The sequence below is a fragment of the Gallinula chloropus genome, assembly GCF_964237585.1.
Source record: "Gallinula chloropus genome assembly, chromosome: 2".
Classification (NCBI taxonomy): domain Eukaryota; kingdom Metazoa; phylum Chordata; class Aves; order Gruiformes; family Rallidae; genus Gallinula; species Gallinula chloropus.
The window spans coordinates 162481541-162503520 of NC_140086.1; the positions used below are offsets into that span (position 1 = coordinate 162481541).

Sequence of the window (21980 nt, forward strand, 5' to 3'; positions counted from 1 at the left end):
GTGCCTGGATCCAGCCATCACCTGATGTTTTACCAGTGTGTGTAGAAATGCAGGGAAGCCTTTCATTTACTCCATGTTCTTTACAAGCTGGGACCTCTTTTCTGCATCATCTGGGGCACAGGTTGGACCCATTATGGTATAGACTACTCTACTGGGAGATGTCCCAAGTTGGCTCCACATAGGCAAAGCATGAATATTTTCATCTGGAGCTGAAGTGGGGTTGACAGCCAGACAATGTCTGGGGTCATAAGACCACCAACAGCCTTGATCCTCCCTCTCTGATGTAGAAAGAGACATAGGAGGCACCATACACACTTCCATCCCAACAACTTTATTTCTGGCCTGAGCTTGGGCTTGCAACAAGTTGCTCAACAGGAAGACCTTTTTTCTCTGGAGTGATTCTTTAGACAGCACAAGACTTGGTGGCCTTCAGATCACAGGACTTGCTGGTGTCCTTGTTTTCTTCCCATATATTGGATAGGGATGGGATTCAAGGTCAGGTTGGATGGAGCTTTCAGCAACCTGGTCTAGTGGAGGGTCTCCCTGCTCATGGCAGGGGAGTTGAAACTAGATGGACTTTGAGGTCCCTTCCTACCCAAACCAGTCTATGATTCTATATTCTTTGAGTCCAGACTGACACACTGAGTGCAGCTGCTGCCTTGGATGCTGCTGCATGGCCTTACTGGGTTCCTGGCTTGATTGCTGGCCAAAGAACTGCTGTTGGTGTGACAAGCTTTTGCTGACATTACTTCTAACGTCCTGTGGTGAAAGCCCACCTTCAAAATAAAACCAGGTGTTTGGGTTGGTTGGGGTTTTTTCATTGCTGGGAGAAACTACCTTGATTTGCAGGGTTTTTACTGTCAGAGTGGTCTTAGTTAATGTAATGGACACAGACATCAAGGTCAGGAGAAACCTGGCTTTCCTGGAAAGCTTGGAAGCATGAGAGAGCTCTGTGGATGGTCTCCAGGAACAGCAGCTTGATGGTGTCAGCATCCTCTGGCACAACAGAAGCTCCGACTGCCAGTGCAGCTGTAGTTTACTGCCTGTGCTTATCACACTGACTCACAGCAATTAGCATCAGCTCATCACTGTCTTCTCTAGCAGGTGGTTTCCCACATGCCAAAGGCAACAGGCTAGTCTGAGAGATCATCTGGATATTCAAGAAGTCTTGGGCAAGCATCTAGGCTCTCAGACAAATAGGGAGAAATATCATTTGGGGGGGGGGAAAAAGTGAAGTCACATCTGCAGAAACCTGAATGTGGGCTGGAATGTTTTCTCTGTTCCTTTAAGGTGTTTTCCCACCATCCCAGGACTAGGACCCAGAATGGATCTATGCTCCTAGGACCTCCTTGAGTCCTAAGGAAATCAGTGCTTCTGCAGTCAACAGAGCTGTTTCCAGCTCTCTGTTTTCAGGTCCCAGGCACATGGGAGGATGTGATAACGATGAGATGATGTTCTTTGCTGGCTACATCTTTTTGGCTTGGCACCTTTCCTCCCAAGGATACTAACAGCAGGTGTTGTGATGGACAGACAGTTATCTGGGTAAAAATCTGGCATACAACAGTAATTTCAGTACAAGATCTCCCTTCCCATTACTGCAGATGGTCTTGATGGTCCATGATGAGATGAGATATAGACCTGCTAATTATCATAAAGCCTTCAGGAATCTAAATGAAATAAGAGTAAAGATAAGGATGAGGATGAGGATAAGGGTGAGGGTAAGGGTGAGGATAAGGGTGAGGATAAGGGTGAGGATAAGGATAAGGATAAGGATAAGGATAAGGATAAGGATAAGGATAAGGATAAGGATAAGGATAAGGATAAGGATGGGAAGGCAAGGCAAGGCAAAGAAAGGGGAAATAAATGGTTTTAGAGCACAAGAATTAAGTAATTTGTCTCAGGCCATAAAAGAAGGCAGTGTCAGAGAACCAATCTTATCCCTGCTGTACAAGTGGGGAAAAGAAGGGAAGCTCACCCAGCATAGCAAGGAATAGAAACCACTCTTGTGGTGGACTAATGTAGGGAGGTCCTCAAAGGGTCTAACCCACCCTGTGCAAGTCTGCCCTGGTGCTCTCAGTAGCAGCAATGAGGGAGAGGAGGGCAATGGGGCCAGTGCACTGCAGTGGCACAGGGACTGACCCCCCCAGGAGCCTCCTCCCACATCCCACACCATCCACAAAGCCTCCTATGGACAATGAAGCAAGATGATGCATTACAGCAGCAAAAGCTGGGAGGACCTGAGAGTGCCTCTAATGTGATCCATAGGGGAGCCAACTCCTTGTGTACTCGGCACGACTTTCCTGGCACGTCCCAAGGAATGCTGGCACGCTGGCTCCTCCAGAGCTATTAGCAGTGCTGCACACTCCAGGGCTGCAGAGAATACTTGCACTGTGTTGCAGCTGCCCTGGAGATCCCACGAGGCCAAGGTCTTCCATGCCACCTGCTGCACAGCTCCACCGCACCAGAGCAGGGCTCTGGGTTTCAGTCCTGGGACTGGGAGGGGTTTTGACAGGCCAGAAATTCAAGTTCTCCCAAGTTCTTGCAACAAACCTCATCAATTTCCCTTTATTGCTGGGAAAGTTTGTTTTCACTTGCATACATGCAAGCAGAGGAGAAGTTCGGACTAGCATCAAAGCAACGGGATGCCATGCAGCCTGCCTCAGAGGGCTGGCCACCCCAAACTCCCTGCACAAGCCACAGTAATTCTTATTTCCTTTCCTACCAGAAGTCTGTAGCTTGTACTGACTGTTCCCAAAGCCATTGAGACACAGGACTTGGGTCCACAACACTATTCAAACTCTCAGCACTCATCTAGGTACCTGCAGAGACTGAACCAGGATCTTGCTGCAAGAACTCAAAGTGAAGGGAAGGTCTCCCTAGACCAAAGATATTTTTAACCAACCCAGCCTAGCCCAGACTCTCCAAGCTTCCTGCTTTTGGATAACCTTCCTGCCCCTAGTTGTGATTTCAGCCCTAGAAAAGCGATGACTCTGAGACAGAACTGCTACCCCCATAAGTTATATATAACTGGAAAAGTTCCTGGCTCTGGGTTCATGACTGTCTCTCAAATTAAATATCAAGCATGATTCCTTGCACGCCTCTCAGCTGGGTGAAAGATTCCTCTCTGTAGCTCACAGTCATTGGGCATCAGGGCTCATTCCCTTGGGACAGCCATCCTCTTTTAGAGGGTTTGAGAAATTGACAACAAGGATGTGCATTGTCCCATGGACCTCAGGGGCAGAGAACAGTGCCAGATTCACCCATGCTGACCCAGAGCATCTCTCCCTCGTGACTGGAAGAACACCTTCTGCCCTGGGCAATGTCCATAACTGATATCCTTCCTGTGGTTGCAGCGATGCTCAGACACAGTTGGAAAGCCAAGAGGCAGTGCAGACAAACAGGCCTTATTTGGGTGATACCTAGTGCTGGAGGTGGTCCCTCTCACCCAGGAAATGCTTATTTCTCTGTACTGCCTCTAAACATAGGTGACAACGAATGCCACCTATGTGCACAGGTCAGTCACAGCAGCCTGACCCCCACCATGGCAGCTACCCCCACCAAGGGACTGTTTTCCTGGCCAAACCCATGCTCGTTCCTGTCCTTGCTGTGCCCTAACCCCACATTGCTGTCTGTCACTTGTACCAGCTTGTGTCCAGCTGCCCTGGAGATCCCACCATGCCCTCCTGTTTGGGACCTCAGCATGTCCCAAACAGGAGGGCATGTGGAGGTGCAACCTCAGAGAGAAGGGATGTTGCTGCTGGGTTGTGAGCTGGCTGAACCACCAAGTTTTCTCTGCCTTTGGCTGTGGCTGCTGGCACACTCAGTACAGAAGGGGAGATGGCATTCAGCCCATACCTGCCTGGCCCACAGCCTTGGCACAGCATGCACAGGGCACGAATTCCTCGTCTCCCTGCGGTCCGTATGCAGTAGCATCCCACCAGCAGACGTGACTTGGCATGAGATCCCAAACCTTAGTACAAGGGCAGCAGGCTGAGGGATGTGGGGTTGACCCTTTGCAGCAGAAACATCTTAGGAGCATCCACCAAACCCCTTCATGGACATCAAAAATGGGAAGAATTCATTTAGCTTCTAGCTGATTTCTTCCCCAGATAGAAGAGAGGGCTGCACCAAGCCAGCTCAGTGTTGTGTCTCTCTTACATCTGTGTGTGCCTCTGGCTGGGGGATTGATGGGACTGGAGGAATCTGGATGTCTGGCAGAGAGCAAAATGTTCACAGGGCTCTGGAAAGGAGCAGGTTAGCCTGACCTATCTGCTTTGTGGTGTCCAGTTCTCCAAGCTGGAGCAGGGAAGGTGTGCCAAGACTTTGCCTCCCTGGCAAAATTCATGGGCTACGTGGGGGTCGCGGTGTGATCTTGGTGTTTGATGGCTGATCAGGGCTGAGCAGCCTGCTGGAGGATGAAGAGTTGGTGTTTTAGAAGGAGGAGAAAAAGGAGAAAATAAAGGGAGAATGAAAAAAAAAAAGAAAAGAAAAAGGCAAAAAATAAATCAATCACAACGTGGCCTGGAGCAGCTGCATTGGAAATTCAGTCAAGCTTTTGAGCAAAAAGGCTGGTGATTTGCCAACATAAAGGCTGCAGAGCTGCAGGAGCTGTTTCCTCCTTCCCACTGCAAGCAGAGCTCCCTCTGACACCAAGAGGAGAGCTCAATGCTCCTGCTCACTGCAGCTGCCTGCTCTGAAATCTGCCCTTTCCTCTCCTCCCACCGCTCTCTCTTCCCTGTTTGACATATATGGACACACACACAAAATAGAGAATTTAAAAAAAAAACAACCCAAAAGTTAGAGGTAGTCAAAACAGATCTGGCAAGGAAAAGGGAGATGGTTTGCTGTGCCCAGGGGAAACTGAGGCAGGAAGGCTGAGTCACCTCTGTGCACTTTCCAAACTCCCAGCAATACAGAATCACAGAATCACAAGGTTGGAAAAGATCTTTGAAGATCATCAAGTCCAACCATTCCCATCCTCTGCTAAGCCATATCCCTAAGTACCTCATCTACCCTTTTTTTGAACACACCCAGGGAAGGTGACTCAGCCCCTCCCTGGGCAGCCTGTGCCACAGCCCCACAACTCATAAGTAAAACAAATTTTCCTAACATCTAATCTGCACCTGCCCTGGGGCAGCTTGAGCCCATTGCCCCTTGTCCCATCTCCTGTCCCCTGGCTGAACAGACCATCACCCACCTCTCTACAACCTCCCTTCAGGTAGTTGTAGGTGATGAGAAGGGCTCCCCTCAGCCTCCTATTCTCCAGGCTGAACACCCCCAGCTCCCTCAGCCATTCCTCATATGATTTGCCCTCCAGCCCCTTCCCCAGCCTGGTTGCCCTTCTCTGGACACGCTCCAGGACCTCAGTGTCCTTCTTATGGTGAGGAGCCCAGAACTGGACCCAGCACTCCAGCTGCAGCCTCACCAGTGCCCAGTCCAGGGACACAATCCCCTCCCCAGCCCTACTGGCCACACTATTTCTGACACAAGGCAGGATGCCCTTGGCCTTCCTGGCCCCCTGGGCACACTGCTGGCTCATGTTCATCCTGCAGTCACCCAACACCCCCAGGTCCTTCTCTGCCTGACAGCTCTCCAGCTGCTCTGCCCCCAGCCTGTAGCGCTGCAGGGGGTTGTTCTGTCCCATGTGCAGCACTCTGCACTTGGCCTTGTTAAACTTCATCCCATTGCTCTCATCCCATCGGTCCGGTCTGTTCAGATCCCTCTGAAGAGCCTCCCTACCCTCAGATGTAGTGATGTAGAAGGCTTAGATGACATGCAAAGGTGTGTAGGTCCCTGAGAACCTTCAGAGCTCAGTGCCACATTCGTAAGATCACTCTGAACTCCCAGATGGGGCTATTTGGCTCTTGGGAAATGTTCCTTTTGGTTGGAAATATCAGATCATTATAGGGTTGAGAAGTGTGAGGAATCTGACATGACTGCAAGGGCAGGTGGGATATAAGGGGGATCAGATGATGAAGTGCCAATGTCCTCAGTGTAGCACCTTTATGTGGAGATCAGGTCCATGAAGTCAGTGAACCCTACTTCATTTTACAGCCTGGCCTTGCTCTATCCATCACTCTACCTCTTTTGTCCAGATCAACCTCTCTCCTTTATAGGTGTTCCTCAGCTCTGTCTTGAGCTTTTCAGTTGTCCAAGGGTAATGCTTTGGTTAAGGCATGCTAAGGATGATGCTACACAAAAGCATCTCCAGCTGGGCCTTTCCCTTCCCTTGAGGTGAGAAGCAGCCTACACAGAATTGCCTCATAGGTCTCTGGAATAACCATTCCATCTCATTAGTGTATTGACATCTCAGAAGGTAAGAAACAACAGCAAGTCCAATTATGGGAGTCAGGATCCTGTACAGCAGAGCTGGCTTTTCCAGCTAGGATTGATTGACATCCTCAGAGTTGGTAAACCTATAACACATATAGGGCCACATTCACCCCTTATCCAAAGTTTCATGTCCTTTGGTGACAGAGGTGGCTTCCTAGCTGCTGTACATGCACGTGGTTGCACCAAGAAAGGCAATGTGATCATGAATGTACAGCTATGGAGGTGCTGAAGTGGCAGCCCAACAGTGTCACTTCCCACCCCTGGGAATCCATAAAAGATGGAGGCAGCTGATACACCTCTCTCTGGCTTCCACCTGAAAGCCAAGCCCAAGCCAAGCAACAGCTGGGTTTTGAGATGCCTGATCCCCAGTTTGTTTGATAAATGGATTCAAAAAAGAGAGGGCTTTGTGTCACCAGGGCTGTCTTTCAAGCAGCACCTGACCTCACTGCTAAAATAGCTCCGTGGCTTGGCTCATGCATGCCAAAGAGGATGCTCTGCTTGGCATCTGACTGCTCAGCTGGCCTCAGGGATTGAGCGGCTGTTGTTGGCAGGATTGCTGGGACTCAGGCTCAGCACTGTGTGGATGAGGTGTGGGGGGTTGATAGCAGCCTCGAGTCTCTCCCCAGTGCTTCACAAGTGTTTCCTTGGGCTCTGTTCAGAGCTCAGCAAAAAACACAGCAGTTTGGGATTACCTCTCACAGTGGTGGGCTGCTGCCCACCTTGTCTCCCTCTGGGACTGGGCCAAAGTCCCCACATTTCTTGTGCCAAGGACATTTCTTTTGGAAACTGGGATTGCTCATCCTGGAGAGACAAGTTCTTTGTCATCCTGCAGATGAGGCACCTGGGGCCTCCCTTGCTGGGGTCTCAGGTCATGCAGCTGGGCAATCATAGGAAAAGAAGTGGGGGACCAGCAGTGAGAGCCCCAACAGTGCCCCCCTGTCACAGTCAGGGACAACCCACAGAGCCCATGGTGCCCCAAGTCCCATCCAACCTGGCCTTGAACCCTGCCAGGGACCCAGGGGCAGCCCCAGCTTCTCTGGGCACCCTGTGCCATGGCCTCCCCAATCCCCAGGAAGGATTTCTTCCTGATGTCTAATCTAAATCTACCCTCTTTCAGTTTAAAGCCACACCCCAAAACTATCCAGCTTTATTTAGTCAACAAAGGGGTTCAAGTACCTAACTGATCTGTAGGTAACAAATTCCCACTCTTGCTCCCTAATTTCAGGTCAGATGTGGTGCAAAGGAGGACACCACAGTCTCTAGCTCTTTAGAGATGTTTTGCAAGTCCCACACACATCCACAGGCACATTGGAACTCATCTTTGCTGGGTAACACCTCCAGGAGGAACAGCCAACTGCTGAGCCCTCATCAGGTTTTCCCAGGTCTAAGCAGCATGATGTTCTCATTGAAATGTAAAGCTGCTGGGCTCTCACCTCAGAGGAAAGCAATAAAACCTCTGCTCCTCATAAAAGGACATCACTTCTCATAGCCATGGATTAAGAACAAAGTGAGGTGCTCACAATTTATGTCCCCTGATACCATGACAGGTCATGAGTGCAGAGAACCTAAAAGAAAATGGTTAGGCAGATAGAATCATAGAATCCCAGAATCATAGAATGGTCTGGGTTGGAAGGGACCCCAAGGATCTTAGAGTTCCAACCCCCTGCCACAGACAGGGCCACCGATCTCCAGGCATGATCTAGAAAAGGTTCAGGGCCACCAACCTCCAATCCTGGATCTACACAAGGTTGCTCAGGGCCCCATCCAACCATATAAATGTGGAAAAAATCAAGTGAGTAGAGGAGGAGGAAGGGGAAGCTCATCATCTGGAGCAAGAGTTGGCTCCTCACGTTGCTCCTTTATCACCTTGTGTGATGCTTTCACCCTTGCTGATGCTACTCAGATAGTAAGAACACCAGAGCTGCACACTGCTGCCAGGAGATGGCATTAATCAAGAGTACTTGGGACACTGTATTCATCAGCCATGTGAACTCCACTAGTCCCCATATGGCTGACTGACATCCTCATCACAAGCCTACAGGGGGAAACTGAGGCAGGAAGAAGGGATTTCTCTAATTGGACTCAATAACAGGATGATCTGGTTTTCCTAGACAATAACAGTTATCTGAAGGGTTCAGCACAGGACATGACCACAAGTTGATGCTGAAGGGGTTATCTCCCTGCCCACCCCTTTCCTGCTCCCTTTTCATCTGCATTGTGTGTTTGCAGTGTCAGGCATTTGAAGACCTGACTACGTAAGGTCTGGTTATCCAATCTCACTTCTTATCTTGCTTTCAGCAGTAAGATGGACTAGTTGAGGCCCTGAGGTCCCTTCCAACCTGAATTGTTGGCATCTATGCTCTGATAAGATCTTCCCATCAGAGCAGGCTGCTGATCTAACTCACCATGCAGCCACCAGGTACAATGCAGGGGAAGGGGAACCAAAGATGAACTGTGACATTCGCTGGGTCACGAATCTCAAAGCATTTGGCATCAGGAGAGGGATCTGATTGCTTTGGATGCTCTGACATCTCTTTATTCTTCTGCAAGCTTGGGAGCCCTGGAAAGATGAGTGCAACACTACCATCACTTCCTGACAGTAGTACTGAAATTGTCCTTAAAGGATCACTTGTAGATGGTAACCCATGATGGCAGAGAGCTTGGGGATGCTTGGTGAGCTTCATCCAGCCCTGGCAGGGAGAGGGTCATGAGAGGAGAGATGTCAACACTGTTAAAGTTCCAGGCTCAAACATGCTGCATGGTACTTCCATGCTCACAATGAAGGAGGAACTGATGTGACATGGATTAGCTTTTTCAGTCTGAATTCACCCCAAGCTTCTTGTACAGTCAGTGGAAAAGTAACCAGTACAGCTAGCAGAGTCCAGAGCATGATTCATCCCACCCTGCTGTCAAAGTCCTAATGCAGAGCAGAACAGCAGCTCCCCTGAAAGTTCTTATTTCCCTCCTCCTCTTCTAAAGAGACCTTGAGTATCAAGTTCTGATGGCACATCTGCCTTTTAGATGCATAAGCAGGGTGAGATGTCACCAGCACTTATCACTGTGTGCCTCAGTTCCCAGCAGGTGCTGGTGGTAGGGTCACTGCTCTTTGGTAAATGAATGCAGAGCAGCTCAGATATGGTCTTATCAAGACCTTTTCATCAGTCACTAGATGCAAATATTATTGTTGTTGTTATTATTATTACTACTACTATTATTTATCCTGAAATACCAATTCCAGCCCACTCTTGACAAAGGAGAGTGGGTGACACACAGGACACTGCCCTGCCATCCAGAGAGGCCTGGACAGGCTGCAGAGCTGGGCAGGGAGAAACCAGATGAGGTTCAACAAAAGCAAGTGGAGAGTCTGGCAACTGGGAAGGGATAACTGCTGGAAGCAGGACAGGCTGGGGGGAGCTGCTGGAGAGGAGCTCTGAGGAGAAGGACCTGGGGGTGCTGGTGGGGGACAGGGTGGCCATGAGCCCCAGGGGCTGAGAAGGCCGATGGGATCCTGGGGGCATCAGGAGGAGTGTGGGCAGCAGGTGACAGGAGGGGATCCTCCCCCTCTGCTCTGCCCTGCTCAGGCCCCACCTGGAGTGTTGTGTCCAGGTCTGGGCTCCCTGGGATCAACCAGCCAGGGATCTCCTGGAGAGAGTCCAGAGGAGGGACAGAGATGCTGAAGGGCCTGGAGCATCTCCCTGGGAGGAAAGGCTGAGGGAGCTGGGGCTGTTCAGCCTGCAGAGAAGAAGCCTGAGAGGGGATCTGATCACTGGTTCTCAAGAGCTGAAGGGTGGGAGCCAGGGGGCCATGGGCAGCCTCTGCTCAGTGTCTGTGGGGACAGGACAAGGGGCAATGGGCTCAAGCTGGAGCACAGGGAGTATACTGGAAAGTCAGAGCAGCCTGACACCAGGACTATGCATCCATCTTTCTGGGTTTACTGGGAAAATCTGATTTTCTTACCTCTGCCCTGCTCAGAAAAATCCACTGCTCAGGGATTCCTGTCACTTTTGTGGCAAATAATAGGAAGAATAAGATTTTTCCCTCTCCAGCTGCACCTTGGGGGGGGGGGGAATTTAATGATGTTATACTCAAGGTTTTAATGAGTATTTCACAAGCTATGCAGGAAAAGCTTGTTTTGGCCTGATTTGAAAGAGCAAAGTTATTTGTATGTGTGGAGTTGGATGAGTATATACAATATTTGCTATTTCTATATATGAATCTGCATTTTGTCTAATTTTGAGCATCTAAAGACTCCTGAGATGTGGCAGGGGCACATCTATCATGGGTACTTGTGGACCACAGTCACCAGACTGTTTTTTGCTGCTCTTGCTACTTAATAATAGGTAATTAATTCTCGCTACTTAATAGCAGGTGTTGACTCAAAGACCTTTCTTATAATTGCTGTCTGAAGTGACTCAATTAGACACTCCAATGGAAGTCTCTCATTCCCAAGCATTAATGGTATTGACCTGGCTTCAGACAAGCAGTGGTAGTTAGCTGTGAAACGGAGAGCATCCCATTTCTGTGCTGTTTGGAGAGCTGAGTAAAGGTTGTTGGAATCCTCCTCCAAAGCACTCTTCCCACAGGGCATATAATGCTTTATAACCCCCAGCTCTTTTGCTGCTGTGATGACAAATAAAAGTAAAATGTGCTCTTTTTCTACAGCTCCAGTCTTGTAGTTTGATACAGATGTTCTTCCTGGACTTCTTATCAGTGTTTTCCACCCTAGGGAGGATAAAAAGGGAAGATGTGTCAGAGTGCATCAAGACAGCTCTGTTTGCATCCTTGGCCCAGCTGACTGCAACCATCTGTCTTGTCTGAGGACAATTCTGAGTACTTGAGTAAAAGACTGAATCCCAGCTCCCTCATCCAGGGAGAATATTCCTAGAAAGGCTAAAAAAAACCCTCACAAACAAACAAAAACAACCACTGCCTGAAGCTTTGAGAACTGAGGGAGAAAAGTTTGAGTGGGTTTTTTGAGAGAAGCAAAGAAACTGGGGAGATAAAGGGGAAGAAGTTGAGCTTTTTCATGGAGAATAGAGAAAAACACATCCCTTCTGTTGCTCTCTCCAAGTGGCATTAACTACTTCAACAGACTTTCCTCAGGGGATGTACTTAGATGGTTCTCCTTGCCTCTGTGGTAGGAGCTTGGGAGGGAGGAAGGAGGTGTCCTTGTTCACCAGGGAACCCCTTGGATGGCCTTTTGGACTCTTGTACAGAATGAAATGTTAAGGGAAGTGGAAAAAGAAAAGCAGAAATCAAGCCTTGCAGCCTTGAGAGCTGTGAAACCATCGTTGCAGACAGCAAGGTGTGAAAGTGAACCAGTCTGCTTTCAAAGAATGAGGGGGGAGATGAGAGAAAGAGAAGCTAGGGCCACAAGCTGGGAAATGGTGGGTCTCACAGCACCCTTGTTTGTACCATCCCTAGAAGGTGAGAGGAAGGAACTGGTGGGAGCCAAGAATCGCAGAATCACAAGCTTGGAAGAGACCTTTGAAGATCATTGAGTCCAACCATTCCCATCCTGTGCTAAACCAGATCCCTAAGTACCTCATCTGCCCTTTTTTTGAACACATCCAGGGATGGTGACTCAACCCCCTCCCTGGATGTGTTCAAAAGAAGAAGCAAAGCACAGTGTCAGAGTGACCTCTACTTCTTTTGTGGTCCTCCCAATATTTCAGCCAGTGGGGTACAGAGAGAGGACTCCATCAGCAGTAAACAAGGGGACCCCAAGTCACAGGAGGGTCAGGCATCCCATTCAGCTGCCAAGTAGGTACCAAGGAGCAAACATGCCTCTCTCTGGCAGCTCAGAGAGCACAGAACTGCTTTTCTAGCTCAGGTTTAAGCCTGCTGCCCCTGCCTGGGTGCAGGCAGGAGGACAGTCCTTGGGATGTGTTGTTTGCAAGCTTGAGCACCCAGCTGAGACTTTCAGACTAGGGTTAGTCTCATCTCACATGAGAGGTCTGGACATGGGGATGCCTCCAGCTGAGTGAGTCCTTCACTGGACCCCTGTGGTCAGAAGGGAGAACTGGCAGTTTCAGGGAGTGATTCATCTGAATATTTTAGACATTAGCTTTAGGTTGGGATTAATCATTCCTGACTACAGTGATCCTGTTGCACGAGTGCAGAGTGTCAAGCATGCTATTTATCAGCCAAGAAAATAAATCAGTACTGATCACTGTTGACCTCTCTAACACCAGTTCCATCTTCTAATCACTGGGAAGACCACCTCTGCTTGGGCAGCACTGGTAACCAGTTGTGGGGAACTTTCTCCTTGCTTGGAAGGATCTTTTTTTATAGCTCAGCCTCTTGGGTTACACCTTATTTTCTCCAGGGGTGTAAAGCAGACAGTCATTTTGGGGAGACAGATGTTCTCCTAAAACTCCAGGTCTTGGAAATGCATCATAAATGTCAATTCTCCTCGATATATGACATGTGCTGACCATAAATCATGAGATCACTCAGCAACACAGGCATTAGCATGCCAGGATGGCTCAGGAATGAGACCCATGCAGGTAAACAACTTGAAAAGTTTGGAAGTGACAAGGATGATGAAGTTTCTCTTATATTGCTGTCATGGTATCACTCTATGCCAAAGAATTCTTTTTTTCCCCCCATACTGTCATAAATGCAGTTGATGTCCATGTTCAAATCATTTTATTTCCTTTGGCACAAGTCACCATGAGTCTGCAAGCCTGTCCTTTCTCCAGGCAGATATTCTTCCCAGTTTTCTTGTGCTGCTCGAAGGATGAGACTTCCCCAAGGCAAAGTGAGAGCAAATGGGATTGGAAGGGCATCAAGACAACCAGCTCAGGCTGTACTGTTCCCCAAGAAACAGTCATGGGATGTGGTGTTCCTATTTCTGTCACCATCTTCCCATACCAACATTTCCTCTTTCCATTCACTGGCATTTCTCTTACCACAGTCATCACTGAGACCTGGACTCTGTTATATATGGGAAGAGAGGATGGATTTATGATTGAGGGTAGGAGTACAGCAAGTAGACCAATGATACAAAGCTGGGAGGAGTGGCTGACACACAGGAACACTGTGCAGCCATCCAGAGAGACCTGGACAGACTGGAGAGCTGGGCAGGGAGAAACCAGATAGGGTTTGTGCAGAGTCTGGTACCTGGGAAGGAATAACCACTTGTATCAGTACAGGCTGGGGGAGAGCTGCTGGAGAGGAGCTCTGTGGAGAAGGACCTGGGGTGCTGGTGGGTGACAGGGTGGCCATGAGCCAGCAGTGTGTCCTGGGGCTGAGAGAGACAATGGGATCCTGGGGGGCATCAAAAGGAGCGTGGCCAGCAGGTCAAAGTAGGGACTCTGCCCTGGTCAGTCTCCAGCTGGAGTGTTGTGTCCAGTGCTGGGCTCCCTGGGATCAACCAGCCAGGGATCTCCTGGAGAGAGTCCAGAGGAGGGACAGAGATGCTGAAGGGCCTGGAGCATCTCCCCTGGGAGGAAAGGCTGAGGGAGCTGGGGCTGTTCAGCCTGCAGAGAAGAAGCCTGAGAGGGGATCTGATCACTGGTTCTCAAGAGCTGAAGGGTGGGAGCCAGGGGGCCATGGGCAGCCTCTGCTCAGTGTCTGTGGGGACAGGACAAGGGGTGTTGGGCTCAAGTTGGAGCACAGGGAGCTCCCACCAATGTGGGGAAGGACCTCTTCATGGTGAGGGTGAGGGAGCCCTGAGACAGGCTGCCCAGGGGGTGTGGAGTCTCCTTGTCTGGAGAGATTCCAGCCCCTGTCCTAGGGACCCTGCTTGGGCAGGGGTTGGACCCCATGGGCTCTGGGGGGCCCTTCCAACCAAACCCTATGATTCTGTGCTTGTGCCCTTCTTCTCACAGGGCAATGGGGCACTGAGAAACAAGGAGACAAACTCCTCACAAGCGTGTAGACACCTAGACAGGGGAGATCGGGGTGTGAGGGCAGGATGAAGACAGCCAGCCTGGTGAGGGCAGCCGTGGGAAGGGCTGAGACAGCCCTGAACACAGTGTGAGGTTATTCAGCTGTGCATAGCTGTAGCAAAGGGTTCCCAAGCCCAGCTAGCCGGAGCAGAGACCTCCTGCTGTTCTGGAGCGGGCAGTGGTTTGGGTGATGTGGTTGAGGGATTAAGGCAAAACCACCAACTTCATTTACCCTCTGGGAGGCTGGGAAAAAGCAGGTAGAGGGCAGAGCAGCTTGTGAGCTAGCTTCTCAGAGCTTCCCCAAGCTTATGACCAGAGTCCTATTTCACTAGGACCCAAACAGCTCTTCCTTCCCCTTCCCATCAACTCTTTTCCCCCACCCCACATCATCTGGGTGTCCCCTGGGTCTTCTCTTCCTTTCACCCATCTGTCTTCACAACCTCTTGATTTTATTGTCCCATTCTGGTGTTTCTAAGCTCAGTCTTTAAAAGGAAAAAGGCATCTCATGAGGTTGATTCCCATCCTCTGTAGGTGTGATGGGGTGAGGGAGAGACACGTGCGTTGCTTCACGTGGCAGGACAGCGATGCAGAGAGCTCAGCCCAGCACCCACCTGCCTGAGCCCTCACATATGAATTCCTGTCATCATTGCAACATCACCATGGGTAATATTTGGCAGGGGGAGAGAAAGAGATGGGGGATTCTCCATCATGGGGCACAGCAGAACTCAGGAACTAGGAACTCTTGTTAGGCTCACATCTGGTCCCATGACAGGTGGGTAAGTGTGATGCTCAGGCCCCCAGAGACTTATGTTTTGCTGCTGTTGGACTCACCTTCACCCCCTCCAATTCCATCTGCAGCCAGTCAAGAGACATCAGTCCCACTGAAGCACCCTTGTTAGCTGCATACCCAGAAGCAGAGGTGGCTTCAAATCAGCTTTCTCCCACCTGGACCTGGGATGTCCATGAATCCAGGTTCTCCTGCTACTAAACAACCTTCCTCCCTCCCCATCCTCTTTGCCTCTCCACTGTCCTGAGCAAGCCACAGCTCTGTAGTTTCTGCAATTAGCTGCTGGCAGTGGATCATGCCTCTACTGCTTTTGCTACTGTATCTCTGGCTGGATCAACTGGCACTTCAGATTTATTTATTTTTAAATCTTTCCAGCATTAACCTGAAAGGAAATAGGTTTCAAACCACAATTTTTCCCCTAATGTTGGAAATAATGCCTATTCAGTTAAATTAAATCCCTCAGGGCACAGCAAGTACCACTCACTACTCTTGCCCTCCAGTTTTTGCAGCAAATCACCCTCAATGGATTTTGTTGTTGTGGTTTCTGGATGGGGTTTTTTGATGCCAAGGCACTGATAACATGCAGGCAGGTGGAGGTTAAGAAGCATGGAGGTAGCAGGAAATTAAGGAAGGTAATTAGATTATGTGGACAGTGGGCAAATCCAGCATTGCCCAAATTAGAAGAGAATAAACACTGTTTATCTGTATTTACTCCGCTCTGTCTCTCCACGAGGGAGATGCTGTAAACCAGCACTGAAATATAAAGTGCCAGACCCTCAATGGTCCAGCCACAAGTCCAGAGCAGTTTTTAGGGAGGGTAAGGGATATATTCTGCCTGACAGACTGGCTTCCAGAGTTGAGGAGTGGGTTCCCAACCCTTGTCTGAACCCAACAAGTGCAAATCCAGCAAATCACAAGAGGACCTATGTTTCTTGCTCTTTGGAGCAGAGTCTGACTGGAGCCCTGTGACTAGTGGTGTTCCCCAGGGCTCGGTGGTGGGTCCAGTCCTGTTTAATATCTTCATTGACAACCTTGATGAGGGAACAGCATCCACCCTCAGCAACTACCTGATGGTACAAAGCTGGGAGGAGTGGCTGACAGGCAGGACACTGCGCTGCCATCCAGAGAGACCTGGACAGGCTGGAGAGCTGGGCAGGGAGAAACCAGATGAGATTCAACAAAAGCAAGTGGAGAGTCTGGCCCCTGGGAAGCAACAACTGTCTGTATCAGTACAGGCTGGGGGATGACCTGCTGGAGGAGAGCTCTGTGGAGAAGGACCTGGGGGTGCTGGTGGGTGACAGGGTGGCCATGAGCCAGCAGTGTGTCCTGGGGCTGAGAGAGACAATGGGATCCTGGGGGCATCAGGAGGAGTGTGGCCAGCAGGTGACAGGAGGGGATCCTCCCTCTCTATTCTGCCCTGGTCAGGCCCCACCTGGATTATTGTGTCCAGTTCTGGGCTCCCTGGTATAAAAAGGACAGGGATCTCCTGGAGAGAGTCCAGAGAAGGGCTACGAAGATGCTGAAGGGCCTGGAGCATCTCCCCTATGAGGATAGGCTGAGGGAGCTGGGGCTGTTCAGCCTTGAGAAGACTAAGGGGGGACCTAATTAAAGTTTATAATTATCTGAAGCAGGGGATGCAGGGGGAAATGGGCAGCCCCTTTTCAGTGTCTGTGGGGACAGGACAAGGGGCAATGGCTGCAAGTTGGAGCACAGGAAGTTCCACACCAACATGTGGAAGAACTTTTCCCCAGTGAGGGTGAGGGAGCCCTGGGACAGGCTGCCCAGGGGGTGTGGAGTCTCCTTCTCTGGAGAGATTCAAGACCTGCCTGGATGCCTGAGTGATATGTCCTAGGGAGCTGCTTTGGCAGGGGGGTTGGACCCGATGATCTCTGGAGGTCCCTTCCAACCCCTACAATTCTATGACTCTATGAACTACAGCCAGACATGGGGCACGGTTACTCACTGGTTGAGTTGCAGCCTGGCAGATCCTTCTTTGCTCTAGAAGTGGCAGCAGACACAGTAACAGAGGATGCACAGGGTGCATTTTGTCCAAGACAGCTCATACAAATCCCTTATCCTCCTATACTTGCCAGGGTTTATCTAGACTTGAGTAAACCAGAAGGAACCAGTGGCTGGGAGATGCAGGGTTTGTACAAACACTAGACACACTAGATATCTAAACCTGACCCCAAAATAACCATGAGAATCCATACTCTCTCATCTAAAGGGAGGCAATTCCATTTATAAAAAATAGTGGTGAGGATCTCAATTCTAGACCACCCCCTGTTGCCACCTTTTTCTGCTTCCAAGCAATTTCCCATTGCCACAAGTTCCTGACTGCCCCAGTTTTGGCTCAGCCTACAGTGAAGGCTATATAGATACCACCCAAGACATCTGAATCCCTGCTCTATCATTATTTAGTTGTGCCACCCTTGTCTGCATGCCTGGGGTCAATACCATGAGGCCTTCAGCCCAGCTTGATGCTCAGATATCATTAGAGGTGTGGTCCCCTGTGCCTGCTGAAGGTTTGATGTTAGACTAGACTTGGTTAGACTAATGTCCTAATGCTTACAGCTGTCTTAACCCACCCTTACAGAGTTTAGGAGAAGGGTTGCTCCATCAGAAAGGCTGGAATGAAGCTCTAATTTAAGTTCCTTTCCATTCATGCCCTCATTCAATTGCAGTTGCAGAAAAAGGACTTGGCTTATGGCTTTATATTCATAGAATCCCTTGGGTTGGAAGAGACCTTCAAGATTGAGTCAGCCTAGAGAAGAGAAGGCTGTGAGGGGACCTCATTGCAGCTTTTCAGTACCTGAAGGGAGCAGAGAAACAGGAGGGCAATCAACTTTTTAAAAGGGTAGATAATGGCAGGACAAGGGGGATGGAGTGAAGCTGAAGGAGGGAAGGGTGAGAGGAGAGATGGGGGGGGGAAGTTCTTTGCAGAGAGAGTGGTGAGGGGCTGGAAGGGGCTGCCCAGAGAGGGGGTGGGTGCCCCGTCCCTGGGGGTGTTCCAGGCCAGGTTGGCTGGGGCCCTGGGCACCCTTGTGTAGCTCCTGGCCTGGAGGTTGGTGTCCCTGCCTGTGGCAGGGGGTTGGAGCTCTGGGACCCTTGGGGTCCCTTCCAACCCAGACCAGTCTATGATTCCCTGAGTCCAGCCACAGGTTGCTTGATTTGATGGTTCAATAGATCCCTCAGGTTCACTCCTCACAAAAGGACAGAGGTTCTCACCCCCATCAGCAGGGTTGGTTTGACATGCGACCTGCATGCCCAGCTCCACCTGTGCCCCACCTTCTCCCCATACTCCTGGGACCCGCCTCCCTTTTCCTTCCAGAATTTTCCATCCTTTCTCCTGAACCCCTCTCCTACCAGCATCCCCTTTCTCCTTCACACCTGGTCCAAGATGAGGAACACCAGCCTCCCCTTGCCATGGGCCCGTCGAGCGGCTGTGATGCTCTCAACCCCGACCAAGGAATCTGTTTGCCTCCAGCTATTTTTTTGAGCTGCTGCCAGGGAAGTTTCACAAAAAGTATAGTGTTATTTCTGAAAATGAGTCCCATAAACAAGGATGAATATGACCTCCCCGTTGAGATTTGGGGTTTACTTTAGTGGCTGGGAGATCAGCCAATGAAATGGAAATACCAGAAAACATTATCATAATTACCCCGTGGGCTCCTCTGGGGACAGGAGAAAGGGGGGGGGGCAGAGGGGGGAAGCTGAACCCAAACTGATTTAACAGCCTCTGGATAGCATTGTCATTTCACTCTTCCCAGCTTGGCTTGCTTCCTACCCTGCCCTTCTGCTTTCTCTGAACAAGGGGGAGGGAAAAAACACCAAACCCACCCTTAGATCTTTTTCCCAAAATTAACTTTTTTTATTTTACTCTTTTATTTTTCCTTGGCAGCACTGGGAAGATGTGATAAACATCAAGCAAGAACAGCAGTTGGGTTTTGACTGCAAAACTGGGGATACCAGGGAGGAGCCCTCAACCCTTCTAGCTACACCCAGTCAGTAAGGGCAGGAGTGAATGGCAAAGCCATCCTTCTGCACTTACCTGTGCAGAGCCCAGCCTGGCTGCATCCCTTGGGATTGTAAGAACTTTGATGCCAAGGAAGCTCAGTGCAGGAATTTATGCTGAAGCAACTCAGGGAGAGCTCATGAAAGGGGACTTGCTCTCAGCTCTTTTAGAGTGATTCATTTCTGTAGGAGCACAATGACCTCGTACCTCCAAATAGTTGGATTTGGAAGATGTACCTGTCTGAGATGCTATTTTTGACCTCCCTCAGATGCTTCTCTTGCCCCCAGAGCTCATGCCAGCAAACATTCTGCTCCTAAACCCTACAACTCTTCCACAGCACCAATGACATGACCTACAACCTCCAACTGCCTAAAGAAAAACAAGAAAGGGAAGGAGAAAAAGAAAAAAACAACCCCCAAACCACCTCCTCACAGCTGACCTGATTTATTTTAGGTGGTAGCTTGAGGATGGAATGAATTTCAGCTGATCTGTGACTCTAAATGCTCAGTGACCGTTGAGGCATTCTGGGTGGTTATCTCAGCTGGGAAATCTCATCCTGGGTGTCTTCAGTCAGCCAGTAAGGGAAGCACAGATGAAGTTTGGTCCTTTCTGTTGCTTACCGAGTGTCTGGAGGATCAGAGGCACTGGGTTGCAAATGGGTGGGATTGTGGCAGAGGCTCTTGGTAAAAGAGGAATGAGATGTTGAATCTGCAAATACATCCCTTGGGCTGGGAGCTGGCCTAGTCTCAGAGCACAGCCAAAGTAGCCTGAGGCCTAAGCGTGCAGGGGAATGAATCGTTCAAAACGCCTGAGGTCAGATTCTCCTCTGGCCACTACAAATCCAGACTAACTCCTCCAGCCTTGGTGGAATCAATCAGGGGTTTTGCAGATAGAAATGGCAGCAGGATTTGGCCCAGTGAAATAGCTGAAACGTGGGCTGTAGCCTTCAGTGTGGACAGGCCAAACATCTGGAAAGGGACGGCTTTGTTTTGCATTAAAGTTAATGTGCTTTTGAAACCAGCTCCCACTTCTGAAGGGCTTTTTTTTTTTCCCAAGGACATGAAAAGCTAACTTCTGTGTTACTCAAAATCCTCTTATCAGATGTAGCTATCCATCTGTGTGTCCACGGCCACACCAGCTGCTCCAGCATCCATTCCCTCTCCATAGGAGCACACTGGGAAATCCAAGTTTACTTCTAAGCTGGATTTCATTAACCCTCATTATGTCATTTGCAGTAAGCCTTGCTTGAGAACTAATTGGCCTTCAGCTGGTTTATCTTACTTGCTGTCCAAAATGTGTCAACTTCAAATGATTGAAGGAACCTTGATTCTGAATAGTAGTGGTTTTGGGGAGTCTGTGCTGCAGAGGGTTTGAAATGAGCAGCCACCTCCATGGGCAGGTTCTACAACTTATTGACAGGTTTTCTTCTCATCTGCAGATCACTGCTGGCCTCACAAAGTTTTGATTTGGTTCTTTAGCCTGCCTGTACCATGTATTGAGGTGTAGGTCAGCTCCATCCAACAGGATGTGGAGCTCTACCCAAGGTTTTGCATTACAGATTTACAGTGGCCAGTCTCACCAGCATAATCAATACAAGTTTAAAAAAAAAAGCTTTTAAAAATGTTGCTTTGTATAAAGCCAGTCCCACAGCCCTTCTTGCTTACGTTACACTTTTACAAGTTGTGGTGGTTGGGCCCTGGCTGGAGGCCAGATGCCACCAGAGCTGCTCCATCGCTGCCCTTCTCAGCTGGGCAGGGGGGAAAACAGATACTGAGAGGCTGAGGAGCAGAGATAAGGGCAGAGAGGGGCCTTATCCCCCCTCAGGGGGTCACCAGCCCAGCAGGGCCTCTCTCTGTCCCCAGGGGCTGCAGGTGTTGCCAGGAGCTGCCCCAGCGTGGGGCACAGCCTCTGCCAGGGGTCTCCCCCCGCTGCGGCGTGGGGCCTCTCCTGGGGCTGCAGGGGGGTCTCTGCTCCATCAGCATCCTCCCTGGGCTGCGGGGGGACACCCGCTCCCCCAGGGGCTTCTCCAGGGGCTGCGGGGGCATCTCTCTCTCCTCCTGCCCCCTTCCCTGCCCCTGGGGCCTGCAGAGTCTCTCCCCCCTTCTCCCTGGGCACAGTGACATTTCCATCCATTGCTGCCAAGCTGAGCTGGGAGAAAGTTCTCACTGATCTCAGGCTTTACCTGACAGTGGGACTGGTTCTCGATGGACACACAAGCTAAGCAGGATGTCTGAGCAAGGACACCCAAGAGGCACAAGATTAAAGATTAAAGCAGCCATACTGCATGAGATCAAAGCTCTGTATGCTACAACAATCAAAGGATTCACAGAACAAGTCTTCCCCACAGTTGTAGCCCAGCTTCCCGCAGCCAGCCGTGCCTGATGGGATGTACCAGCTTTGTGAAGCAAGACTTTTTTATGACCAGTCTTTTGAGGACTGAGCATCAGCCCATATCAGCAGAGGAGGGTAAATACACCCTCCCTGTTCCTTCTCTTCTTGTCCCTTGATCTCTGGAGACCTACAGGAAGAGAAATCCAGTCTTCCCAGGGTGATGCTCACAGACTCTTTTTTCCCTGAGCCTTCAGGCTCTGTGGAGCAGATGATGTCAGCCCACAGCCCTGCCTGAGACAGCCCCTTCTGCACATAGTCTTTGATTTAGGTAGGAGATTTATGGAGCCTGATGCCACGTGGCTGAAGGCCTTCACCCTGGGGTGGAAACAGCACTGCACTGATGAGGGCAAGTTGCAATTCTTAAGAAGACTTGAGTCCTTGGTACTTTTAAGTCCTTGTAGTATTTAACAAGAGGAGGATGTCAGGAAACACAGCGTTGCTTTGCCATTCCCTATTATATTTAACTCTGCTTTTTGAAAATGCTATGCCAATATTATTTACTAGAATGGGGGTTTTTTCCCCCTTGGAACTGTGCAAGCTGGGACAGACCACCCCAGCA

The 21980-nt window shown here is 49.9% G+C and overlaps 1 protein-coding gene across 1 annotated transcript in view; it reads left to right on the forward strand.

The window, feature by feature from the left end:
• PTH1R (parathyroid hormone 1 receptor) overlaps nucleotides 1-21980 on the forward strand; it is a 121749-nt gene that overhangs the window by 45050 nt on the left and 54719 nt on the right. The gene's annotated exons all lie outside the window — the stretch shown is intronic.